We start from the raw sequence: 14,275 nt of genomic DNA, 5'->3' as shown, positions 1-14,275 counted from the left end.
GGCCGGGAGACCGTCACTGCCCGGGGTCCTGCCGGGCTTAAAGGATTTAGCGGCAGAGAGCAGCTCCCCCACCGTCAAGGGATCGTCCATCGCCGCCGCACCTGCGGGATCAACAACGTTAGTGACACCTGACAGGAACCTCTCGGCGGCTTCGGGGTCGGATGACTTGGGGGCGTAGAGGTTGCTGTAGAAGTCGTGGACGACCCCCATCACTTCCTCCTTGCCGCTCCTCATGTGTCCGGTCTCATCTCGTAGCTCAGTCAGGGGCGTGTGGCCGGCATGGAGCTTCCTGAAAAAGAAAGAGTTACATTTCTCACCCTTCTCCAGGTTCTCCACCTTGGAACGAAAGACGATTCGCTTGGATTCCTCCTCAAAGTGCCTTTCCAAGCTCTTTTTGGTCTCCTCCAGCTCCTCCCTGACGTCCCAGCCACACTGGAGCAGGTCCTGCAGGGACCGCAGCTCGCGCTGCAGTTTCCTCAAGTCCCACTTCTTCGCACACGCCTGTTGTCTGCCTTTTGCCTGAAAGAAACAACGGAATTCGACTTTAACATATTCCCACCAATCGCTGATGCACTTGAACAGACATTTGTCATTTCGCCATACAAGGTAAGCATCCCTAAGTTCCTCCATGACCTCCCTCTGCTCCAACAGGGCACAATTCAACTTCCAGGAGCCCGGGCCAGGTGGGAATCCATGGCCCAGAGTCCCCCAGAATCGAATGGCCCTGTGGTCAGAGAAGAAGCAGGGGACCATAGAGTACGACACCTTTCTGACTGCTCTCGAAGTGAAGATGAAGTCTATCCGAGAACGGAGCGAGCCATCGGGGCGGCTCCACGTATAGTTTACGGAGCCGTTCCCGATGGACCCGACAACGTCCTGCAAGGATGCCTCCGTCACCATCTCAATCAGCAGTTTAGACGTCACGTCCAGGTTGGCGGATGTGCCAGAACTGCGCCCGTCCACCTCAATGGGGCAGTTGAAGTCACCACCCAACACTACTGCTCTAGTGGTGGCGAGTTCAGCCCGCAGGGCCTGGAGAACCTCCAGTCGGACATCCCTCTCAGGGGAGGCATACACGTTGATGAGCCGCACGGGCTCACCCGCCCGGGAACCGTCTGCGACAAGAAGTCTGCCACAGACGAGCTCCCGGACGGAATCAAGTGCAAAGTTACCTCCCCTGATCAGGATGGCCACCCCCGCAGACCTATTGTCGCCCCCACCAGACCAGTAGGAAGGGCCGTGAGGCCACTGCCTGGCCAGATGGTTGTAAGACCTAGAAGCAGACAAAGCACATTCCTGCAACATGTAAACATCACACCTCTGGGAATCTAAGAACGTAAGAACAGTCTGAAATCTAAACCAAGCTCTAATACTCCTCACATTAATGCAGAAGATGTTGAGATCAGCCATGGGAATAAAAAGAGAGGTTAGTTCTGATACTAGTTACCAGTCTGGTCGGACGGGTCTTCTTCTCTGGCGCCTGTCGGCTCCTGTGGCTTCTCGTAGCGCCCTTCTAAGAACTCGTCGTAGACCGTGTTGGACGGAGTGTCCAGGATTTTCTTGACCTCTGGGTCCTGCAGCAGCTCCTCCATAGATTGAGCTTGGACTGGCTCTGCTTGGACCTGCTCCACTTGGGCCTGCTCCATCACCTCCTCTCCTTCTGAAGCTTCAAGGCTCTCACAGACCTGCTCCATCTCCTCCTCCTCATCTGAAGCTTGAGGGGTCTCGCAGGTCTCGATTATCTTTCTTTTGTGGGACTCTTCTGATACGTTGTCCCTTCCTTTCCTCTTCCTCTGTATGGTACCTGGGGGAGGAAGCACAGGAAAGTCCTCCGAAGGGCGGGCACCAGCAGCTGGAGGGGGGTTAGGTGCTGCTGGGCCAGGAGAGAAAGGAGGCTGGGTGGGGCGGGGGGCAGGAGAGAGTGCCCGGGCAGGGGAGGACGGGGCAGGGGTGGGCCGGGCAGGGGAGGACGGGGCAGGGGTGGGCCGGGCAGGGGAGGACGGGGCAGGGGTGGGCCGGGGTGGGGTACGGGGGGCAGGGGTGGGCCGGGGTGGGGTACGGGGGGCAGGGGTGGGGCGGGATGGGGCAGGAGGGGCGGGGGTGGGACGGGATGGGGCAGGAGGGGCAGGGGTGGGACGGGATGGGGCAGGAGGGGCAGGGGTGGGACGGGATGGGGCAGGGGTGGGACGGGATGGGGCAGGGGTGGGGCGGGATGGGGCAGGAGATGGGGCGGGAGGGGCAGGGGATGGGGCGGGAGGGGCAGGGGAGGGGCGGGACGGGGCAGGGGTGGTGGCTTTCGCCTTCTTACCCTCCTTGGTCGGCTTGGCCATCCGTGGTGTTGGCTCCGGAGCTGGGGCTGGCTTCGGTGCTCTCGCTGCCACAGATGCCCATGTTCTCTCCCTCTGGGGGCAGTCCTTGTAGCTGTGGGCTGCCAGTCCGCAGAGGTTGCAGGTCTTGCTCTTGGGGCAGTCCTTGGTCGTGTGACCTGTCACACGGCAATACCTGCAGGCATCCTCCGTACAGTCCTTGCCCTCGTGGCCCATCTTGCCACATCTCCTGCAGGTCTGCGGCATGTCCGGGTAGAAGATAAGTCCTGTGGAGTTGCCCAAGGAAAATGTCGTTGGCAGGTGCTGTAGTCCGTCTGGAGAAGCAGGGTTCTTGTTGAGTCTGACGACCACAGACCACTTGCAGGTCCAGTATCCGAGTGAGTTCAGGATGCGGGTGGGCTCCCTCACCACGGTGCAGAAGCGCTTCAGGAAGGTCGAGATGTCCGTGCCTGGGGTGTGTGGGTTCCGCATTGAGACCGTCACCCGCCTCTCCTCTCTTTGAATAAGGCAGTTGCCCACAAAGCGAGAGAAAGGGGATTCGGGACTCGCCGCTTTCACCACCTCCCAGTATCTTCTACAGGTCCCAATGGTGGCAAAGGTGATGTAGAAGATTCCCGAAAAGAAGGTTGCTATTCCCAGGGTGTCAGCCGTGGGGAAGCCTTGATCCGCCAGCATCTTCTTGCAGAACACGTCGTGGGACATGTCCGGCACCCTTCCGTCCACGGGCTTGAGCTTCAAGGCAACAGTCTGCCTCATCCAGGGCTCCAGGGTTGGAGCTTCCAGGTTAGGAATTCTGCCGCCCTTCTGCCTTGCCGTGATGGAGGTTGAAGCTTGCTGTGGTTGGGGCTGGACCTCCAGGCCTTGCCCTGCAGCCTCCTGGGTGGACTTGCTGGTTGAGGCCATGGCTTCTTCCAGCAGGCTCTTTTCCGCTTCCTTGCTTGCTTGTGGAGAGAGGCTTCGCAAAGTCTTCTTTCCCGGGTGGGAGGAGCTATGCAGATCCGGTCCCGGTGGGAGGAGCTATGCAAATCCTTCTCCAGAGGCAGCGAGTTTCTTCGAAAAGATTCTGCGCCGCCTTCCTCTTCGCCGCTGTTCCGGAATTCACCGCCGATTCCCTTCTTCCAGGTTCTTCGTCGGCTTCTTCCGGAGCTGCAGTCTTCAAGATCTTCTCCTTCTTCAGATGTTCCGAGGCAGGCAGGAGACGATCTTCAGGTGGTATGCTCTAGAGAAATGCGGTTCTAATAAGAACGAAAAGTACTGCAATCGTACTACGCAAAATCTCTACCACAATGCTTGGAGTTCTTCAGACCGTAGCGATCATGGTATCTCCCCTGCCAGGTAAGTATCTGATAAGAACAGATACTACACTTGATCTTAGCCAAAAGGCCGAGAAGCGATAACCGTGAAAGGGGCGGGCCCAACAAGGTCCCCTTCATGGGCACTATCACTGCTTGCTGTCAGGGAGGCTGCCAGACAATTTTCCATGCACACTCTGGGCTGGGGGGCAGTCAACCACCAGTACACACAGCAGAACCTAAACCCATACCATTATTGCTAAGCAGCAAGACAGGGGCCCATTGCACTCCCACGGGGCCTTTTTAAATGCAATCCATAACCCGGATTTGCCAGGAACCCTTCTTACTCCTCCTACTTGCATGTGACACTGGGCTTAGGATCTGCATAGGAAACACACACACAAGCACACACCTACCTTTGTTGCCTGCAGATGCCTCCTTGGCTGTCCCCAAACGGTATCAAACCAACACCCACGGGAAGCTGTAAGCATAGAGGACATGCCTGCACCCCATTGGACTTACCTGTGTGGGTTAAATCCGGGTTATTTGACAACCTATGGCGGTGATGGTTCTGCTCAGGCAGAGCAGTGCTGATGCTCCTCATAAAGCTGTCGCTGCTGTGAAGGTTCTAGGTGACATCACAAATCCCTATGGTTACATACACAACAAAGCTGGGTTGTTGTTGTTTACACTCTGCAAGGCCTGTGGAAGTGAGTGACATCATAGCACTGTAGTTCTGAGGGTTCTAGATGGATGCAACAATCTCCTGTTGCTTCTATGAAGGCCGTAATAGACGACATCACCAAACAGCTCCATAGTCACATACACAGCAAAGGAGAGATGTTGTTTACACCTAGTGATGTCAGTGGTATTGAGTGACATCACAGCACAGTGCTAAGGCTCCTGGGCCTGGACACAGCAGCGGCTGCAATATCTCAACGGAGAATACGTTTATATCTATGTGTGTGTGTGCGCGTATATATATATATATATATATATATATATATATATATATATATATATTTCTCCGCCGAAATCACTTTTAAACCCATTTCCACCTTTTTTTCCCTTCTCTTCCTCTTACTTTTTTTTCACGTTTTTTTACGTTTTTCTCCTTTTCGCCTCTTTTCTGGGCGTATTATTCTTCTTTTTCTTCTTTTTTTTCGTCTAATGCATACCCCATCAGTGCAGCAATGCTTATTCAATACCGCCAGCAGATGGAGACACTGGGGGATAATTTTCTAAGGATTTATACTGATTTTTCCTGTCTGAATTTGTCGCACAGAAAGTTGCAGGCCAAATATGTGTGACATTTCTGCGACTTTAGCTTCTAGAGCATTTTTACAACATTATACATAGGTGCTGAATACATAAAAAGCGACTGTTCAGCGACAGACAAGTCGCATCGGCTGAAAGTAGGCCAGAATGTCAGTCCATGTTGGAGCAGGTTTAGATACAGTCTAAAGCATAGATCTCAAAGTCTGTGCACAGAATTTAGCAAGGGCCTCGCACCTTCTGATGCATCAGGTAGGTGCACAATAGCATAGCCTAACCCTCTGTACTTTGGTCTATATTGATGCGGGACATAGACAGCCAGCTGATGACCAATCCATTAGTGCAATGGATGGCTGGAAGCATTTGTCTTTGCCTTTGCAATACCACAGAAGCAATGCATGGTCAATGTACAGCAATGACACACCTGTGTGAACAGCCAGGAGACCCCCCCCCCCCCCATGTTATGTTACATAGTTACATAGTTAGTACGGTCGAAAAAAGACATATGTCCATCAAGTTCAACCAGGGAATTAAGGGGTAGGGGTGTGGCGCGATATTGGGGAAGGGATGAGATTTTATATTTCTTCATAAGCATTAATCTTATTTTGTCAATTAGGAACATTCAGCACCCACCCGCTATCAAGGCAGCTGCCTATCATGTCATGCCCTACCTGCACAGGTGTGCTGGCTACTCAAATGATCCAATTAAGGAGGCCATTTAGTCAGCAGCAGCAGAAGTCCTGTGCCTGGACGCTCCAACAGGGGCCAGACACAAGCAGAAGCAGAAGCAGCAGAAGCAGCAGCAGCACCACCTTTTGTTTTTTGGCTGCAGCAGCAGCAAGGCCCACAGGGCTGGCTAGCTGGCTAGCCAGCAAGCAGGTAGCAATGAAAGTAGGAATCTTTCTTTTTAACCCTGTAAGGGGGTGGTGCACTGTACCCGAAGATACTGCCATATCGGGTCAATGCATAGGGCGACGGAAGCAAGCTTCGAAATCGGCCCCCGTTCTCAAAAATCCATTTAATATATGGTCCCCAGATAGGGGACGTATCAGATATTAAACTGATAAGAACAGATACTACACTTGATCTTAGCCAAAAGGCCGAGAAGCGATAACCGTGAAAGGGGCGGGCCCAACAAGGTCCCCTTCATGGGCACTATCACTGCTTGCTGTCAGGGAGGCTGCCAGACAATTTTCCATGCACACTCTGGGCTGGGGGGCAGTCAACCACCAGTACACACAGCAGAACCTAAACCCATACCATTATTGCTAAGCAGCAAGACAGGGGCCCATTGCACTCCCACGGGGCCTTTTTAAATGCAATCCATAACCCGGATTTGCCAGGAACCCTTCTTACTCCTCCTACTTGCATGTGACACTGGGCTTAGGATCTGCATAGGAAACACACACACAAGCACACACCTACCTTTGTTGCCTGCAGATGCCTCCTTGGCTGTCCCCAAACGGTATCAAACCAACACCCACGGGAAGCTGTAAGCATAGAGGACATGCCTGCACCCCATTGGACTTACCTGTGTGGGTTAAATCCGGGTTATTTGACAACCTATGGCGGTGATGGTTCTGCTCAGGCAGAGCAGTGCTGATGCTCCTCATAAAGCTGTCGCTGCTGTGAAGGTTCTAGGTGACATCACAAATCCCTATGGTTACATACACAACAAAGCTGGGTTGTTGTTGTTTACACTCTGCAAGGCCTGTGGAAGTGAGTGACATCATAGCACTGTAGTTCTGAGGGTTCAAGATGGATGCAACAATCTCCTGTTGCTTCTATGAAGGCCGTAATAGACGACATCACCAAACAGCTCCATAGTCACATACACAGCAAAGGAGAGATGTTGTTTACACCTAGTGATGTCAGTGGTATTGAGTGACATCACAGCACAGTGCTAAGGCTCCTGGGCCTGGACACAGCAGCGGCTGCAATATCTCAACGGAGAATACGTTTATATCTATGTGTGTGTGTGCGCATATATATATATATATATATATATATATATATATATATATATATATTTCTCCGCCGAAATCACTTTTAAACCCATTTCCACCTTTTTTTCCCTTCTCTTCCTCTTACTTTTTTTTCACGTTTTTTTACGTTTTTCTCCTTTTCGCCTCTTTTCTGGGCGTATTATTCTTCTTTTTCTTCTTTTTTTTCGTCTAATGCATACCCCATCAGTGCAGCAATGCTTATTCAATACCGCCAGCAGATGGAGACACTGGGGGATAATTTTCTAAGGATTTATACTGATTTTTCCTGTCTGAATTTGTCGCACAGAAAGTTGCAGGCCAAATATGTGTGACATTTCTGCGACTTTAGCTTCTAGAGCATTTTTACAACATTATACATAGGTGCTGAATACATAAAAAGCGACTGTTCAGCGACAGACAAGTCGCATCGGCTGAAAGTAGGCCAGAATGTCAGTCCATGTTGGAGCAGGTTTAGATACAGTCTAAAGCATAGATCTCAAAGTCTGTGCACAGAATTTAGCAAGGGCCTCGCACCTTCTGATGCATCAGGTAGGTGCACAATAGCATAGCCTAACCCTCTGTACTTTGGTCTATATTGATGCGGGACATAGACAGCCAGCTGATGACCAATCCATTAGTGCAATGGATGGCTGGAAGCATTTGTCTTTGCCTTTGCAATACCACAGAAGCAATGCATGGTCAATGTACAGCAATGACACACCTGTGTGAACAGCCAGGAGACCCCCCCCCCCCCCCATGTTATGTTACATAGTTACATAGTTAGTACGGTCGAAAAAAGACATATGTCCATCAAGTTCAACCAGGGAATTAAGGGGTAGGGGTGTGGCGCGATATTGGGGAAGGGATGAGATTTTATATTTCTTCATAAGCATTAATCTTATTTTGTCAATTAGGAACATTCAGCACCCACCCGCTATCAAGGCAGCTGCCTATCATGTCATGCCCTACCTGCACAGGTGTGCTGGCTACTCAAATGATCCAATTAAGGAGGCCATTTAGTCAGCAGCAGCAGAAGTCCTGTGCCTGGACGCTCCAACAGGGGCCAGACACAAGCAGAAGCAGAAGCAGCAGAAGCAGCAGCAGCACCACCTTTTGTTTTTTGGCTGCAGCAGCAGCAAGGCCCACAGGGCTGGCTAGCTGGCTAGCCAGCAAGCAGGTAGCAATGAAAGTAGGAATCTTTCTTTTTAACCCTGTAAGGGGGTGGTGCACTGTACCCGAAGATACTGCCATATCGGGTCAATGCATAGGGCGACGGAAGCAAGCTTCGAAATCGGCCCCCGTTCTCAAAAATCCATTTAATATATGGTCCCCAGATAGGGGACGTATCAGATATTAAACTGATAAGAACAGATACTACACTTGATCTTAGCCAAAAGGCCGAGAAGCGATAACCGTGAAAGGGGCGGGCCCAACAAGGTCCCCTTCATGGGCACTATCACTGCTTGCTGTCAGGGAGGCTGCCAGACAATTTTGCATGCACACTCTGGGCTGGGGGGCAGTCAACCACCAGTACACACAGCAGAACCTAAACCCATACCATTATTGCTAAGCAGCAAGACAGGGGCCCATTGCACTCCCACGGGGCCTTTTTAAATGCAATCCATAACCCGGATTTGCCAGGAACCCTTCTTACTCCTCCTACTTGCATGTGACACTGGGCTTAGGATCTGCATAGGAAACACACACACAAGCACACACCTACCTTTGTTGCCTGCAGATGCCTCCTTGGCTGTCCCCAAACGGTATCAAACCAACACCCACGGGAAGCTGTAAGCATAGAGGACATGCCTGCACCCCATTGGACTTACCTGTGTGGGTTAAATCCGGGTTATTTGACAACCTATGGCGGTGATGGTTCTGCTCAGGCAGAGCAGTGCTGATGCTCCTCATAAAGCTGTCGCTGCTGTGAAGGTTCTAGGTGACATCACAAATCCCTATGGTTACATACACAACAAAGCTGGGTTGTTGTTGTTTACACTCTGCAAGGCCTGTGGAAGTGAGTGACATCATAGCACTGTAGTTCTGAGGGTTCAAGATGGATGCAACAATCTCCTGTTGCTTCTATGAAGGCCGTAATAGACGACATCACCAAACAGCTCCATAGTCACATACACAGCAAAGGAGAGATGTTGTTTACACCTAGTGATGTCAGTGGTATTGAGTGACATCACAGCACAGTGCTAAGGCTCCTGGGCCTGGACACAGCAGCGGCTGCAATATCTCAACGGAGAATACGTTTATATCTATGTGTGTGTGTGCGCATATATATATATATATATATATATATATATATATATATATATATATTTCTCCGCCGAAATCACTTTTAAACCCATTTCCACCTTTTTTTCCCTTCTCTTCCTCTTACTTTTTTTTCACGTTTTTTTACGTTTTTCTCCTTTTCGCCTCTTTTCTGGGCGTATTATTCTTCTTTTTCTTCTTTTTTTTCGTCTAATGCATACCCCATCAGTGCAGCAATGCTTATTCAATACCGCCAGCAGATGGAGACACTGGGGGATAATTTTCTAAGGATTTATACTGATTTTTCCTGTCTGAATTTGTCGCACAGAAAGTTGCAGGCCAAATATGTGTGACATTTCTGCGACTTTAGCTTCTAGAGCATTTTTACAACATTATACATAGGTGCTGAATACATAAAAAGCGACTGTTCAGCGACAGACAAGTCGCATCGGCTGAAAGTAGGCCAGAATGTCAGTCCATGTTGGAGCAGGTTTAGATACAGTCTAAAGCATAGATCTCAAAGTCTGTGCACAGAATTTAGCAAGGGCCTCGCACCTTCTGATGCATCAGGTAGGTGCACAATAGCATAGCCTAACCCTCTGTACTTTGGTCTATATTGATGCGGGACATAGACAGCCAGCTGATGACCAATCCATTAGTGCAATGGATGGCTGGAAGCATTTGTCTTTGCCTTTGCAATACCACAGAAGCAATGCATGGTCAATGTACAGCAATGACACACCTGTGTGAACAGCCAGGAGACCCCCCACCCCCCCATGTTATGTTACATAGTTACATAGTTAGTACGGTCGAAAAAAGACATATGTCCATCAAGTTCAACCAGGGAATTAAGGGGTAGGGGTGTGGCGCGATATTGGGGAAGGGATGAGATTTTATATTTCTTCATAAGCATTAATCTTATTTTGTCAATTAGGAACATTCAGCACCCACCCGCTATCAAGGCAGCTGCCTATCATGTCATGCCCTACCTGCACAGGTGTGCTGGCTACTCAAATGATCCAATTAAGGAGGCCATTTAGTCAGCAGCAGCAGAAGTCCTGTGCCTGGACGCTCCAACAGGGGCCAGACACAAGCAGAAGCAGCAGAAGCAGCAGCAGCACCACCTTTTGTTTTTTGGCTGCAGCAGCAGCAAGGCCCACAGGGCTGGCTAGCTGGCTAGCCAGCAAGCAGGTAGCAATGAAAGTAGGAATCTTTCTTTTTAACCCTGTAAGGGGGTGGTGCACTGTACCCGAAGATACTGCCATATCGGGTCAATGCATAGGGCGACGGAAGCAAGCTTCGAAATCGGCCCCCGTTCTCAAAAATCCATTTAATATATGGTCCCCAGATAGGGGACGTATCAGATATTAAACTGATAAGAACAGATACTACACTTGATCTTAGCCAAAAGGCCGAGAAGCGATAACCGTGAAAGGGGCGGGCCCAACAAGGTCCCCTTCATGGGCACTATCACTGCTTGCTGTCAGGGAGGCTGCCAGACAATTTTCCATGCACACTCTGGGCTGGGGGGCAGTCAACCACCAGTACACACAGCAGAACCTAAACCCATACCATTATTGCTAAGCAGCAAGACAGGGGCCCATTGCACTCCCACGGGGCCTTTTTAAATGCAATCCATAACCCGGATTTGCCAGGAACCCTTCTTACTCCTCCTACTTGCATGTGACACTGGGCTTAGGATCTGCATAGGAAACACACACACAAGCACACACCTACCTTTGTTGCCTGCAGATGCCTCCTTGGCTGTCCCCAAACGGTATCAAACCAACACCCACGGGAAGCTGTAAGCATAGAGGACATGCCTGCACCCCATTGGACTTACCTGTGTGGGTTAAATCCGGGTTATTTGACAACCTATGGCGGTGATGGTTCTGCTCAGGCAGAGCAGTGCTGATGCTCCTCATAAAGCTGTCGCTGCTGTGAAGGTTCTAGGTGACATCACAAATCCCTATGGTTACATACACAACAAAGCTGGGTTGTTGTTGTTTACACTCTGCAAGGCCTGTGGAAGTGAGTGACATCATAGCACTGTAGTTCTGAGGGTTCTAGATGGATGCAACAATCTCCTGTTGCTTCTATGAAGGCCATAATAGACGACATCACCAAACAGCTCCATAGTCACATACACAGCAAAGGAGAGATGTTGTTTACACCTAGTGATGTCAGTGGTATTGAGTGACATCACAGCACAGTGCTAAGGCTCCTGGGCCTGGACACAGCAGCGGCTGCAATATCTCAACGGAGAATACGTTTATATATATGTGTGTGTGTGCGCGTATATATATATATATATATATATATATATATATATATATTTCTCCGCCGAAATCACTTTTAAACCCATTTCCACCTTTTTTTCCCTTCTCTTCCTCTTACTTTTTTTTCACGTTTTTTTACGTTTTTCTCCTTTTCGCCTCTTTTCTGGGCGTATTATTCTTCTTTTTCTTCTTTTTTTTCGTCTAATGCATACCCCATCAGTGCAGCAATGCTTATTCAATACCGCCAGCAGATGGAGACACTGGGGGATAATTTTCTAAGGATTTATACTGATTTTTCCTGTCTGAATTTGTCGCACAGAAAGTTGCAGGCCAAATATGTGTGACATTTCTGCGACTTTAGCTTCTAGAGCATTTTTACAACATTATACATAGGTGCTGAATACATAAAAAGCGACTGTTCAGCGACAGACAAGTCGCATCGGCTGAAAGTAGGCCAGAATGTCAGTCCATGTTGGAGCAGGTTTAGATACAGTCTAAAGTATAGATCTCAAAGTCTGTGCACAGAATTTAGCAAGGGCCTCGCACCTTCTGATGCATCAGGTAGGTGCACAATAGCATAGCCTAACCCTCTGTACTTTGGTCTATATTGATGCGGGACATAGACAGCCAGCTGATGACCAATCCATTAGTGCAATGGATGGCTGGAAGCATTTGTCTTTGCCTTTGCAATACCACAGAAGCAATGCATGGTCAATGTACAGCAATGACACACCTGTGTGAACAGCCAGGAGACCCCCCCCCCCCATGTTATGTTACATAGTTACATAGTTAGTACGGTCGAAAAAAGACATATGTCCATCAAGTTCAACCAGGGAATTAAGGGGTAGGGGTGTGGCGCGATATTGGGGAAGGGATGAGATTTTATATTTCTTCATAAGCATTAATCTTATTTTGTCAATTAGGAACATTCAGCACCCACCCGCTATCAAGGCAGCTGCCTATCATGTCATGCCCTACCTGCACAGGTGTGCTGGCTACTCAAATGATCCAATTAAGGAGGCCATTTAGTCAGCAGCAGCAGAAGTCCTGTGCCTGGACGCTCCAACAGGGGCCAGACACAAGCAGAAGCAGAAGCAGCAGAAGCAGCAGCAGCAGCAGCACCACCTTTTGTTTTTTGGCTGCAGCAGCAGCAAGGCCCACAGGGCTGGCTAGCTGGCTAGCCAGCAAGCAGGTAGCAATGAAAGTAGGAATCTTTCTTTTTAACCCTGTAAGGGGGTGGTGCACTGTACCCGAAGATACTGCCATATCGGGTCAATGCATAGGGCGACGGAAGCAAGCTTTGAAATCGGCCCCCGTTCTCAAAAATCCATTTAATATATGGTCCCCAGATAGGGGACGTATCAGATATTAAACTGATAAGAACAGATACTACACTTGATCTTAGCCAAAAGGCCGAGAAGCGATAACCGTGAAAGGGGCGGGCCCAACAAGGTCCCCTTCATGGGCACTATCACTGCTTGCTGTCAGGGAGGCTGCCAGACAATTTTCCATGCACACTCTGGGCTGGGGGGCAGTCAACCACCAGTACACACAGCAGAACCTAAACCCATACCATTATTGCTAAGCAGCAAGACAGGGGCCCATTGCACTCCCACGGGGCCTTTTTAAATGCAATCCATAACCCGGATTTGCCAGGAACCCTTCTTACTCCTCCTACTTGCATGTGACACTGGGCTTAGGATCTGCATAGGAAACACACACACAAGCACACACCTACCTTTGTTGCCTGCAGATGCCTCCTTGGCTGTCCCCAAACGGTATCAAACCAACACCCACGGGAAGCTGTAAGCATAGAGGACATGCCTGCACCCCATTGGACTTACCTGTGTGGGTTAAATCCGGGTTATTTGACAACCTATGGCGGTGATGGTTCTGCTCAGGCAGAGCAGTGCTGATGCTCCTCATAAAGCTGTCGCTGCTGTGAAGGTTCTAGGTGACATCACAAATCCCTATGGTTACATACACAACAAAGCTGGGTTGTTGTTGTTTACACTCTGCAAGGCCTGTGGAAGTGAGTGACATCATAGCACTGTAGTTCTGAGGGTTCAAGATGGATGCAACAATCTCCTGTTGCTTCTATGAAGGCCGTAATAGACGACATCACCAAACAGCTCCATAGTCACATACACAGCAAAGGAGAGATGTTGTTTACACCTAGTGATGTCAGTGGTATTGAGTGACATCACAGCACAGTGCTAAGGCTCCTGGGCCTGGACACAGCAGCGGCTGCAATATCTCAACGGAGAATACGTTTATATCTATGTGTGTGTGTGCGCATATATATATATATATATATATATATATATATATATATATATATATTTCTCCGCCGAAATCACTTTTAAACCCATTTCCACCTTTTTTTCCCTTCTCTTCCTCTTACTTTTTTTTCACGTTTTTTTAAGTTTTTCTCCTTTTCGCCTCTTTTCTGGGCGTATTATTCTTCTTTTTCTTCTTTTTTTTCGTCTAATGCATACCCCATCAGTGCAGCAATGCTTATTCAATACCGCCAGCAGATGGAGACACTGGGGGATAATTTTCTAAGGATTTATACTGATTTTTCCTGTCTGAATTTGTCGCACAGAAAGTTGCAGGCCAAATATGTGTGACATTTCTGCGACTTTAGCTTCTAGAGCATTTTTACAACATTATACATAGGTGCTGAATACATAAAAAGCGACTGTTCAGCGACAGACAAGTCGCATCGGCTGAAAGTAGGCCAGAATGTCAGTCCATGTTGGAGCAGGTTTAGATACAGTCTAAAGCATAGATCTCAAAGTCTGTGCACAGAATTTAGCAAGGGCCTCGCACCTTCTGATGCATCAGGTAGGTGC

The 14,275-nt window shown here is 49.3% G+C and overlaps 4 non-coding genes and 1 pseudogene across 4 annotated transcripts; all 5 read right to left on the bottom strand.

The window, feature by feature from the left end:
• Window positions 1-3,554: 3,554 nt before the first annotated feature.
• LOC130343571 (U2 spliceosomal RNA) lies at window positions 3,555-3,722 on the bottom strand (annotated as a pseudogene).
• A 2,093-nt stretch (window positions 3,723-5,815) lies between these two features.
• On the bottom strand, window positions 5,816-6,006 carry LOC130343622 (U2 spliceosomal RNA). Its single transcript, XR_008882906.1, has one exon. It is a non-coding gene; the product is annotated as a U2 spliceosomal RNA (small nuclear RNA).
• A 2,092-nt stretch (window positions 6,007-8,098) lies between these two features.
• Window positions 8,099-8,289, bottom strand: LOC130343621 (U2 spliceosomal RNA). The gene has a single exon (XR_008882905.1). It is a non-coding gene; the product is annotated as a U2 spliceosomal RNA (small nuclear RNA).
• A 2,085-nt stretch (window positions 8,290-10,374) lies between these two features.
• Window positions 10,375-10,565, bottom strand: LOC130343620 (U2 spliceosomal RNA). The gene has a single exon (XR_008882904.1). It is a non-coding gene; the product is annotated as a U2 spliceosomal RNA (small nuclear RNA).
• A 2,089-nt stretch (window positions 10,566-12,654) lies between these two features.
• On the bottom strand, window positions 12,655-12,845 carry LOC130343557 (U2 spliceosomal RNA). Its single transcript, XR_008882856.1, has one exon. It is a non-coding gene; the product is annotated as a U2 spliceosomal RNA (small nuclear RNA).
• Between the last annotated feature and the right edge of the window lie 1,430 nt (window positions 12,846-14,275).

The sequence above is a fragment of the Hyla sarda genome, unplaced genomic scaffold, assembly GCF_029499605.1.
Source record: "Hyla sarda isolate aHylSar1 unplaced genomic scaffold, aHylSar1.hap1 scaffold_687, whole genome shotgun sequence".
Lineage (NCBI taxonomy): Eukaryota > Metazoa > Chordata > Amphibia > Anura > Hylidae > Hyla > Hyla sarda.
Note: the sequence above shows the minus strand (reverse complement) of the source record. Positions and strands in the feature narration are given on the sequence as shown.